General features: G+C 41.7%; 1 non-coding gene across 1 annotated transcript; it reads right to left on the bottom strand.

Annotated features, from left to right (window-relative positions):
* Positions 1-944: 944 nt before the first annotated feature.
* Positions 945-1,016, bottom strand: Trnae-cuc. The gene has a single exon. It is a non-coding gene; the product is annotated as a tRNA-Glu (tRNA).
* Positions 1,017-12,994: the final 11,978 nt, after the last annotated feature.

The following is a 12,994-nucleotide window of genomic DNA, read 5'->3' as shown; positions in this document are numbered from 1 at the left end:
GTGATTTAAACAATAAAACACTGCACCAGTTACGTTTATTTATTTCCAATTACAAGTTCTACTTCACTAATGTAGGGTTCTTTCTTTTTATTTTTTGTATACAGTAACTTGAACTCTTAAAAATACGAAAGCAGGACAAGAAAAGCAGAACAATGCACACATGCAGATATCAAACACAATACCAGCGTAAATTCTAGCAGCACTAGTAAATGGGGAAAAGCTTCTGAAACGCGTTTTACTATGCATGTACAAAACTTAACTGGTGCATTGTTTTTTGTTTTATTTATTTATTCATTAACTGGAAGCTTGAATAGGTTTCAGTTGAGCAGCAGTCATTACTATTCAATTGATACAGGTGAAGAAAGACGCTCGATGAACCTAAAAGCGAAAGTGTAGAGTAACTAGTTTCTGTCAGTAACAACTAACGATCTAGAAACACTGGCACTGACAAAGGCGAGTGCTCATTTCTGTGCATCTCTCTCAGGAACGAGATGAGGAACTAACCAATCAGAGGAAGAATTCTAAAATAGACTTTCCTGGAAGAGTCACTAGTCTGAAATCGTAGCAGGCTGTCCATCCAGACTCCGACGGGCAAATAGAATGGTTCAGTGCAGACCTTGAGGGCATAAAAGAAGCTCTGGAAGGTCTTAAAATAGATAGTTGTATTTTATGAAGAGGGCTTTTCGAACATTGTGGCTCCCGATGGCACAGAACCGAGTAAAAGTGGAAGAATACGGCAGAGGTCTTTATTAAGCAGTGGAGGGATAATGACTTCAGAAGAAGACGAATATTCGTTACGATGTACTGAGGTGGGAATGCTGTGAACAGAAAACTGTGTTAGGTCTTCACACATTGTTAGTTAAAAACACTATTCTACAAATCTACTTCTACAAAAAACAATTACTCTACAAATCTACTTCTTCATGTATGCCAATTAAAAACAATTCCGGTACCGGGAATCGAACCCGAGCCTCCTGGGTGAGAGCCAGGTATCCTAGCCACTAGACCATACCGGATCGATGTGCTTAAGACGTTTCTAGTCTCATCTCAAACTGAAAGATGTTATTTATCGCTGGCCTTACAATAATCACAATTTTATGTGGAAACATGGCTATCTATCTGGATATGACATCACCTGGCAGCATGCCACAATGACGCGTGTAGTCAACTTTTAGCGGACAAGAGAGCTGCCCGCTGTGTTCCTTTATAGAGAAGGTCCTCGCAGAGATATGAGTATGGGTTTCCCCATTGACTTCGTGGTGGTCTTAAACTGGTGTTTTTTTTTTTTTTTTTATATTTCTTCTCACTCACTTCTATGGCTTTGCGTCGTGGTCCATTATTTATTTGGAATATTTACGGAAAATTCCTCCGGTACTTGGGGGAACATAGACATTTTAAAAACTTAAACATCGTTTAATGTTTTCTTCAGATGAGAACTAACAGCCGGTAAGTACCTTAGAAATGCATTTTAACCATCAGCTGTTTTATTTAACCCATAATCATCTACCGTTTTCGGTCACAGACAACCAACACTAGTTGTATGGTAAAACAGGTGAGTGAAGACATATCCAACTTTAAGTTTTGTAATCCTGTCTTCCTCAGCTGCGTGTAATATTACGGTATATCGATAATTTTTACTTTGTGGACCGTCTGACAGCAACTGAATGAAACACAATTTTAGTGCCATGCGCGTTTCGCCTTTATTTTCTGCTAGGCACCTTCAGTGGCCTGGAATATGCACATATGACTGCTATTTAATTTACATTGTGGTCAATGTAACTATAGTTTATAACCAACCACCAGAACTGTTTATGACCTATAGGTACAGTGACCAAAATGTAAATTACATAGCAAACATATGTACATATTTCAGGCCACTGAAGATGCCTAGCAGAAAATAATGGCGAAACGTGTATGGCACTAAAACTGTGTTTCATTCAGTTGCTGTCAGACGGTCCATAAAGTAAAAAATATCAGTGTACCGTAATATCCCACTTTCCTTTTAGCTGACACAACGTCAAGGCTATGATTTTAACTGATCTGTTTTGCCTTACACATTGTGATGATGGTCTATGAGCGAAACTGGTAGATGATGCATAGGTTTAAATAAAACAGCTGATGGTTAAAAAGCATTTTCTAAAGAACTTAAATATCAGTACTGATGGTCGACAGTAATATTTATTGCTTTATGAGAATGGCCTAGAAAGCCGACCACTGGTTCATAACGAATTGTAAAATAAATATTATTGTGGAACATCAATATTGTATATTTAAGTTTTTAATTATTTAGAATACTTTAGACCTTCTCTTTACTGTTTCTACAGTGGAATCTTAAAATTTCGGAACATTATGTTTCTAAAAGCAACTCCAGTTGTCTGTCGCATGGAGTCCATTCATGACCTTCTTTCTTAGGATAAGAAAAAAAAACAGGTATCGTAAATCACTAGCTAGGCTTCTATGAAAAGCCCTTATTATACTATCAGTTTCGGTTATAGCTAATCATGAGGCAGCCAGGTTCTGTTGCAACGGATCAGAATGTCCAACGCTTTTGCTGTGTAATGGAATCACTGTCTCTAGGACGAATATGGGTGCTTCGCTTACTACGTAGGCTTTTCTGAGTCCAGCATTTTTATGCATAACACTACAATCCTGCTAATATCTTAATTACATCGCAACTAGTTTCAACACTTTACGTCACCACCTAAAAGATTTTCGTGATTAAAATGGTATGTACTACATTTCCATAATTTTAAAACACGGTAAACTCCTGATCGTGTCGATGCGGGTTACCTGGTTTCCGGGTTATCCGTGCATAGTTCTATGATTTTTGGAAAAATAAATTAAACAAAGCTCTAAGTATTTTTCCATATGCAAAACGAATATTTCCATTTGTGACAGACAGTAATGCACGTGCGTGGCGTTTTGCTACTGGAAGACGATGGGGGCCTGAATACCACGGAATGATATCCCAGAAATATTTTTCCGTTCTTCGGCGGAAAAAGCGGGCCCTATACCTTTGTAACATGTCCGAGACTGATTTACTGTCTACACGTTTCCGTACCCGTTTGCTTAGGAGCTTAGGTCAGATAATTTCCAATTCACGTAAAGCAGATACCAAAAGAAAATGATACAGATATTTTCCTTTTCTTCTGCGACGATCTTCTTAGAATTCTTGCTCTGTGTGCAAACGAGAGGAAAGAAATATGAGAACGAAGTCTTTCACGACGGCACTGATATGTAAAACATTCTCGGTTTTCTTACCGCGTCAATTCGGGGTAAAACCTCAAGCTTTCGACGATAGCCCCCATCATCATGGTCAGGAGCAACTGACTGTCTCCAGTGCTGCTGTGGTGGCCTTATATAGCCCGTGGACCCTTCTGATTGGTCGGCCATTTTATCGTTGTGTTAACGAGATATTTATGGTCTGGCGACACGACGCAGAAGCTCTCGAACAACTCGTGGAACACATGAACAGCATGTATCCGAACATCCGGTTCACCGTCGAGATGGAGAAGGAAGGGAGGCTGCCTTTCTTAGACGGTTCAGTACAACGACAGGCGAACGGGCGTCCCGGCCACTCTGTGTACCGCAAGCCGACGCATACCGATTTAGAGCTTAATGCACAGAGTTTCCATCATCATGTTCAGAAGACGGCCGTTTTGAGCACGTTGGTATACAGAGCAAGAACTGTTTCTGACGAGGACCACTTGAAGCTCGAAATTAACCATGTGAAGTACGTGTTCCGAAAGAATGGCTGTGGCGCACGCGATATACGAGCGTTGTCCTGAAAGTAAGTTCCGATTGGTCGCGAAATGTAAACCACTGGGAAAATCCGGTAAAGCTTTGCACACGTGTGTTGGGCAGTGTCTCTAGTATGCCCGTCGATCGTGTCGCGTCGCTCTTTCCAGTTTTCAGTGAACAGTGAGCAAGCAAAGATGCATAGGGAATAGCGTCTCCCGCCTGGTTAGCGATTTCGCCTGTGTCATGCAGCCCACACAACACAACTGTCGAGCAGTTCCTTCTTTATGCCAATTCTCGGCCGCACACTTCAGGGACAATGAAGACGCTCCTGCAGCGTTTCCGATGAGAAGTGTCCGATCACCCACAGTGCAGTCTCATCTCTGCTCACAAGAACCGCTGGTTATGAAGACAAAATTTTTCCAAAGACAAAGCACAGGCGGCTGCTTTCTATGACGAAGATATTCCAAAGTTGATACAACACTACGACAACACTCGAAGTTGGAGCGTCGACTACGTACAGAAGCAGGTGGAAAGTGTACCTAACTGTTGCAAATAAAACGTTTCTGGTTTTCACTGGGGTTTCCATTTCGCGACCGATCGCAACTTACTTCCTGGACAACCATCGTAAAAGCAGCGTTCTCCAAGAAAAAGCAAACGTGAAAGTGCTGCACACTCACAGGATGAAACACCGATTGCGGTTCTTTCTTTTTGTGGCGCTACATCCAGCAAAACAGGAAGAGTCCTGGGTAGACGGGGTATAAGACCGATTTTTCGTCCTCCTAAGAAAATTCAGAAGATGACGGGCCCTGTTAAGGAGAGTCTCGACCTCAGGAACCCTGGAATTTATATCATCTCCTGTGAGTGTGGAAGCAATTATATAGGTCAGACCATTCGTACCGTTTCCGACCGCTGTGCAGAACACCAACGGCATATTAAAAATAGAGAACTGGAGAAATAGGCAATTGCGGAGGGCAGCCTAACGAACAAACATAAAATACTGTTCGATGAAACAAAAATTTTGTCCGAAGCCGCCACATACTGAGATTCTGTTATTAAGGAGGATGTTGAAATAAGAATGAGTGAGAAGAACTTTACCCGTAATAGTGGGTACTATCTGAGCGGTGCACGGAAGCGGGCGCTCGATACATTGAATCAGCAGACACATTCCTTGCAGGGTTTACGTCCCCACAGGAGCGGTGACGCCACCAGCGCACACACTGACACCGCCTGCGACAGCATTACGTAATCGCCGACCAATCACAAGCTAACCAATCAGAAGCCGTCCACAGGCTATAAAAAGGCTACCACAGCAGCAGTGAAGGCAGTCAGTTGCTCCTGACCATGATGATGGAGGCTATCGTCGAAAGCTTGAGGTTCTATCCCGAATTGATGGGGCAAGAAAACCGAGAATGTTTTACACAGGAATGAAAGGAAATTGTTAAATATCGCAAGGTACTTTCCCACCTGCCTACGGGTCTCAATAAAATTTTCTAAATGTATCACTGGCAATGAGTGTTAACCTCTGTCACATTTCATGTTGTCGCTGAATTTTCGGGCGATTTGCGTGTTGTAAGAAGATGAACAAAAGGTAACCTACCCGTCGATGCATGGAATATCATAAATATGAATGTAGTAGGGAAGCTAGGAAATCTGAAAAGGGAAAATGCAACGCCTCAGTCTCGATATAGTCAGACACCAGTGAGAAAAAAATACAGGGGTTAAGAGATACGGTTGCTACCATTAGAATCGACAGAAAACCAACGCCCAACAGTGATGCTTCAAATATACAAGCATAACATGAATAAACTGAGAACCTATGTGAGGATTTTTAATAGATAATTCAGTACGTAAAGAGAGATGAAGGTATAATAACCACAGGTGAGCGGAATGCGATAGTAAGGGGAGCAATAGAAGAGTGAGTTATGGGGGAATAAGGACTCGGCAGGAATGAGAAACGAGGAAGACTAACTGAGTTCTGCAAAAAATTTCAGCTAGTAATAGTTAAAACACTGTTCAAAAATCACAAAAGAAGCAAGGAGGTATCTGGGAGAAGGCCTCGAGAAGCGGCAAGCGTTCCGGTGGATCACAGTCGGAAAGAGATTCCGGAACAAGAGGTTGGATTTAATGCGCAGCTTTGGTGAGGGATCCAATTTTGCTGCCCACTTGTTGAGAATGGACACATCCTCCCCTCTCCGATGTTGGGTATCACATTGTTGCACACGGCTGAAAAAGGCAAATTCACGGACCTCCTTGATGAGATGGGGGTATGCTGCTATCTCATGTTATCTGACGTTCGCCTAACATTACGTGTTATGATACTATCCAGTGTTATATTTATTTTACCGCCAAGCAAGTAATTCACTATTCAAATTCAGCCTTAAAAGTTAAGTGTAATGGCAGTTTGTTTTATCATCTTCCTGAAAACAGCGAAACGTCCTTGAGCTACACCACACGTTTATGTACGAAATTTTACGTTTATATGTTCTATTATGTGTACCTGGTTAAATAATCCTTGTCATGTTGCTCTTCTGTATTTTACTACGGAGTTAACAGATTTTCATTGAAATTCTTGTACGAAATTGTACATTTCTTTTGTATTAAATATTTTGTGCCTCACTTAACCACCATGATATGAGCGACTACGCTAGGTTTTAGCTTGTTACGACCAATTTCAAATTGGTACGTAACTGCATTATATCAAGATGATCTTCAACAAAATCTTTTCAATTTTTATTTCTAAAGTGATGAAATAATTTTGAATAAGATACGTGTATGACACCATTAATGATCCTTTGCATAGGTTTGATGGATCGCTTCACCACCAGGATATGAGTAAGCATGTTGTAAACTGGGATTTCATGAATATTTCAAAGTGATATGTAAATATGTTTGTTGATTGTAGATATTAAAAAAGGTGCTTTTAAATTACTGTAATGAAATGAAACTCTGGTAAGTCGTAACGCACTACATGACCTAACCTAAGACTGTTATATTTGCGGTAAACAACTGTCTCAGTTTCCTTTCCCGGAATCGCGACTGATTGCTATGTACTTCTCCTTCCTTATAGCCTACGATCACAGTGCACGATAGTTCCTTATGGAATCAAATCAGGTAAGTAGCAAGTGCGGGGAATTCAAGTTGAAATGGCTGCAGAAAAGTGACAAGAAATTGAAATAAGAAAAGGAGGACTGATTCAGCATACTGAAAAGGAATAACGGTCTTTGGTGAAATTAAAAGCAAAGGCGTCAAGTTTAAGTGTGCAAAAGAAATTCCACTGTCAAACGCAGCGGAGAGAGCGCGTAAGTGGAAAGGGTACGCTGAAGGTCTTTACGAGAGGGAGGAACTGTCTCGCAGAAGAATAACTGGGAGTCGACATGCAAGACATTAGGGATCCAGTTCTAGAGTCAAGAGTTTAAAAGAGATCTGGAAGACTATGGATCAAATAAGGTGGCAGGCATAGACAAGATTGCTTCGGAGTTTCTAAAATCACAGCGTGAAATAGCAACCAAACGATTATTCAAATTGGTGGGTAACATAAATGAGTCTTAAGGCATTCAGTCAGGCTTTCGGAACAATGTGATTCACACAATCCCGAAGACAGCAAGGGCAGGTAAGTTTGAAAACTATCGCACAATCAGTCTAAACCTCATGCTTGAAATTGCTCACAATAGTAATGTAAAATAGAAGTACAGAAAAGAAATTTGACCTTCTGTTAGGTGACGAACAGTTCGGCTTTAGAAAAGGTGAAGGCGCTTGGTTATGAAACCAAGACTAAAGGAATTTCAAGAAATCTTCATAGGATCTGTCGATCTAGAAAACGCTATTGACAATTTAAATGGTGCAAGACTTCCGAAATTCTCAGTAAAAGAGGTGTAAATTACTATTGACAGAGGTGTAATATAAAATGCACAAGAACCGAGAAGCAATAATAAGACTGGTGTAAGGTAACGAGACTGTGCGATGTGTTTGGGGAACACACTACTGGCCATTAAAATTGCTACACCAAGAAGAAATGCAGATGATAAACGGGTATTCATTGGACAAATATATTATATTAGAACTGACACGTGATTACATTTTCACGCAATTTGGCTGCATAGATCCTGAGAAATCAGTACCCAGAACAACCTCCTCTGGCCGTAATAACGGCCTTGATACGCCTGAGCATTGAGTCAAACAGAGCTTGGATGGCGTGTACAGTTACAGCTGCCCATGCAGCTTCAACGCGATACCACAGTTCACCAAGGGTAGTGACTGGCGTATTGTGACGAGCCAGCTACTTGGCCATCACTGACCAGACGACTTCAATTGGTGAGAGATCCGGAGAATGTGCTGTCCAGGGCAGCAGTCGAACATTTTCTGTATCCAGAAAGGCCCGTACAGGACCTGCAACATGCGGTCGTGCATTATCCTGCTGAAATGTAGGGTATCGTACGTATCGAATGAAGGGTAGACTCCCGGGTCGTAACACATCTGAAATGAAACGTCCACTGTTCAAAGTGCCGTCAATGCGAACAAGAGGTGACCGAGACGCATAACCAATGGCACCCCATACCATCACGACGGGTGATACGCCAGTATGGCGATGACGATTACACGCTGCCAGTGTGCGTTCACCGCGATGTCGCCAAACACGGATGGAACCATCATGATGCTGTAAACAGAACCTGGATTCATCCGAATAAATGACGTTTTGCCATTAGTGCACCCAGGTTCGTCGTTGAGTACACCATCGCAGGCGCTCCTGTCTGTGATGCAGCGTCAAGTGTAACCGCAGCCGTGGTCTCCGAGCTGATAGTCCATGCTGCTGCAAACGTCGTAGAACTGTTCGTTCAGATGGTTGTTGTCCTGCAAACGTCCCCACCTGTTGACGCAGGGATCGAGACGTGGCTGCACGATCCGCTACAGCCATCCGGATAAGATGCCTGTCATCTCGACTGCTAGTGACACGAGGCCGTTGGGTTCCAGCACGGCGTTCCGTATTACCCTCCTGAACCGACCGATTCCATATTCTGCTAACGGATCTCTGCCAACGCGAGCAGCAATGTCGCGATACGATAAACCGCAATAGTGATAGGCTACAATCCGACCTTTATCAAAGTCGGAAACGTGATGGTACGCATTTCTCCTCCTTACACGAGGCATCACAACAATGTTTCACCAGGCAACGCCGGTCAACTGCTGTTTGTGGATGAGAAATCGGTTGGAAACTTTCTTCACGTCAGCACGTTGTAGGTGTCGCCACCGGCGCCAACCTTGTGTGAATGCTCTGAAAAGCTAATCATTCGCATATCACAGCATCTTCTTCGTGTCGGTTAAATTTCGCGTCTGTATCACGTCATCTTCGTGGTGTAGCAATTTTAATGGCCAGTAGTGTATGTACCGCCAAGTCACATTAATGTGACTACGTGTCAGAAGCCAGAGAAACCACGTTTCAGTGCAGACAGCTGCGGGACGTGCAGGAAGAGAGTCAGTGGCGTTCTGGAAGGTACCGACAGGGACCTGGAGCCATGTCGCCTCCAGAGCCGCGGCAGGTTTATCGGGTGAGGGTCCGTGGACCGAGTAGCTCGATCAAGGTGGACCCACAGGTTCTCAATCGGGTTTCAATGCGGGGAGTTTGGTGGCCAGGGGAGTACAGTAAATTGATCCTAGTGCTCTTCGAACGACGCACGTACTCTGCAAGGTGCGTGACAGGCTGCACTGTACTGCTGGCAGATGACATCCTGCAGAAGGATGTAGGGTTGGACATGGTCCCAGGGATATATGCATACTTTGCCGAGATCACCCTGGAAATGCCCTCCAGCCTGGATCCTTCCGAAGGCTAGACAGACCAACGAAAAAAATTTTTTTAAACATTTTTTCTTTGATAGCTGATATTTATAGATTTATATGAGCTAAATCCAAATATAGCCTTAGTTTTTTGTATCATCCATAGTTTTCGAGCAATATGCTTTTTAGGATATAGCATAAAAATTTTATATTATAAATAAAGAGGGAAATTAATGAAAGGTTTGTATTTACAGTAAACTACTTGAAACAATGATATGTGTTAATAGAGGATTCACTTTTCAGCTGAAATTGGTTTGTATTTTCTTTCTCTTTTTTCTTTTAAGCTTCTTGTGTAGCTTTTTCTACGATGAGTCGCTTGGTGAACTTCTCGGTGTAGTGACCATCTGTAATCCCCCATCATGTTGGTGTTCCAGCGGCCTTGATAGCGTTTTTCAATCACTAGTTTTGTATGAATCAATAAACAGCTTCCAGTCTTCCTTTTTGTATTCAATACCAAACTCATTCATCAGTACACTAAATCACCTTCTTGTTGAAAAAACGTGGAAAATTGCTGCTCTCTCTTTCTACTCTTGTATGAGGGTCACTCCAAAAGAAATGCACACTATTTTTATAAAAATACAGTTTTCATTCTGCATGGGTGTAAGTTTTACAGTGTGTAGATACATCCTTCCCATTTGTTTTCAAACTTAGTTCAACCTGTTCCCGTGAGTGGTGCCGTCACAGCATGTCTTCAAGATGGCTGCTACACTTGTCGTTCGTCAGAAGCAACGTGCTGTCATAGAATTCCTGTGCTGTGAAAACGAGACAATGGGAAACATTCACAAGAGGTTGAAAAAGGTGTATGGAGACGCTGCTGTCGATCGCAGTACAGTTAGTCGGTGGGCAAGCAGGTTACGTGATGAAAGCGGGCACGGCAATATTGAGGATTGTCCTCGCAGCGGCAGGCCTCGTACTGCACACACTCCACACAATGTGCAGAGAGTTAACGAATTGGTGACTGCTGACAGACGCATCACAGTGAACGAATTGTCACGCTACGTTGGGATAGGGGAAGGAAGTGTTTGCAGAATACTGAAAGTGTTGGCGTTACAAATGTTTGTGCCAGATGGGTTCCCGGGATGTTGGCATCGGCTCACAAAGAAACAAGAAAAACAGTATGCAGCGACCTTTTGGAACAGTACGAGATTGGTGGAGAAGAATGTCTTGGAAGAACTGTGACATATGATGAAACATGGCTCCATCATTTCTCACCAGAGACGAAGAGGCAATCAATGGAGTGGCATCATGCAAATTCACCCAAGAAAAAAAAATTCAAAACCACACATTCTGCTGGAAAAGTTATGGCTACGGTGTTTTTCAATTCCGAAGGTCTCTTGCTTGTGGACATCATGCCAAGGGGAACCACCATAAATTCTGATGCATATGTGACGACACTGAAGTAACTTCAAGCTCGACTGAGTCGTGTTCGACCACATCGGCAAAAGCAAGATGTTTTGCTGTTGCACGACAATGTATGACCACATGTCAGTCAACAAACCATGGAAGCGATCACAAAACTCGGTTAGACAACACTGAAACACCCGCCTTACAGTCCTGACCTGGCTCCATGTGACTATCATCTCTTTGGGAAACTAAAAGACTCTCTTCGTGGAACAAGGTTTGAAGATGATGACTCCTTTGTGCACACTGCCAAACAGTGGCTCCAACAGGTTGGTCCAGAATTTTACCGTGCGGGTATACAGGCGCTGGTTCCAAGATGGCATAAGGTAGTTGAGAGGGATGGAAATTATGTGGAGAACTTTCAAACATGTAGAATAAAAGATGGATTTAAAAAAGATAGTGTGCATTTATTTTGGAGTGACCCTCGTATATACTGGTTCCAACTGTCAATAAGTTCTTTTCTTTTAATCTAGAGCCAAGAAATTCAGCTTTTTCTTTCGTTAAGCCCAGTTCCCTATACAAATCGTTAAGCTCGGTCTCAGTAAACAATTTGGGCTCTAGACTTTCTGTATTACAATGGAATTCATCATCATCTGGTTCATCTAAATCAATTTGTACATCAAAAAATACTTCTGTTGGAACAGAGTTTAAATCATCTGGTGGTTCAGGAACCGGTAAATCTACACCATGCCCTATTGGCCAGATGGTGGACGGAAGGTTAGGGTAGCTTACTACCTTCTTATTTATTGAATTATGAGCAGTAATATCAACACTGAAAAAGTAGCAATCATCGGAATGATTTCTTGGCTCCCTGCATATCATGGGAACAGCACAGCTAAAGGCTTTCTTCTCCTTTTTGGACCATTTTCTCAGATCTTCAACACACACATAATATACCTTATGTGGCGCCCAAGATTTATCTTGATATGATAGATAAACCTTTTGTACAAAGTCTGTAATGTTTCTTTGGTGTTTTTTAATCACAAATTCACCACAGATATAACAAAAGCGCTCAGCAGAGTTTTTACAACCACGATCAGACATTGTACTGAGCACATGTACAGCAAATGGGAAAGTGAGGTTAGGTTGACCGTAAACAAAACACCATCAGTTAACAGAAAAATAGAATCGACCTTTTTTGCCAGCAAATGTTTTTCAGCAGTACTACCAACGTCATCTACATTTATTACACCTCCTTTTCAAATTATTTTAACCGTATAAAAGCTCTAAATTTCTTTAAAAACCGCTTAATTTAATAAATTTAACTGTAAAATGTGAAGCAATGATGGGTGATACAGATTTTTATGTATCATATTTGGATTTCCCACCCTGAAAAACATAGGAATATGGTATTTTCAGTAAAAAGTTTTTCCATAGTTGGTCTGTGCTATTGTTGCAGCGTATTAGCTTTCAGACATTTCGGACAGTACACACCAACAGACATCCGATGGAGCATACTGTATATCACCGACTGTTAAGATGATCAGGACTGTAAGATGCATCTTACTTTTTAACCAATTTCTTTAAATTATATTTTTATCACTTTTATCACGAGGTTGCAAAGCCAGAGTAGAATAAACAATCTTCGTTTATAACACCGAATTGATCTGAAAATCTTCATCCCAACTTTCTTCTTCTTCTCCTTCCTCTTTGTTGTTATCGTTGTCCTCTTCATATATAAAACGGTCTTCACTGTAATCGAGAACGCTACTAATGCCGCACTTCTTGAAAGATTCAACAATAATGTTTTCTCTTACTCTAGACCACGACTATTTTATCCAGTGACACAATTGTTTGATTGCACGTTGTTTTAAAGATTCTTTCGACGTGAATTGATGTTGGATTTCATCCATCATCTATTTGGTGCATTCGTCTCTCATAGTCACTTCAAATGGTTTATTTTTCGAGACATCAAGAGGTTGCAATTGTGAAGTAACTCCTTATGGAATAAAAGCAACCTCCATATTTCCCTGCAACAATTTCTCTTTCACAGAATTTTTCAAATGACTACCGAACAGATCTA

Source organism: Schistocerca piceifrons, chromosome 9 (assembly GCF_021461385.2).
Source record: "Schistocerca piceifrons isolate TAMUIC-IGC-003096 chromosome 9, iqSchPice1.1, whole genome shotgun sequence".
Classification (NCBI taxonomy): domain Eukaryota; kingdom Metazoa; phylum Arthropoda; class Insecta; order Orthoptera; family Acrididae; genus Schistocerca; species Schistocerca piceifrons.
Note: the sequence above shows the minus strand (reverse complement) of the source record. Positions and strands in the feature narration are given on the sequence as shown.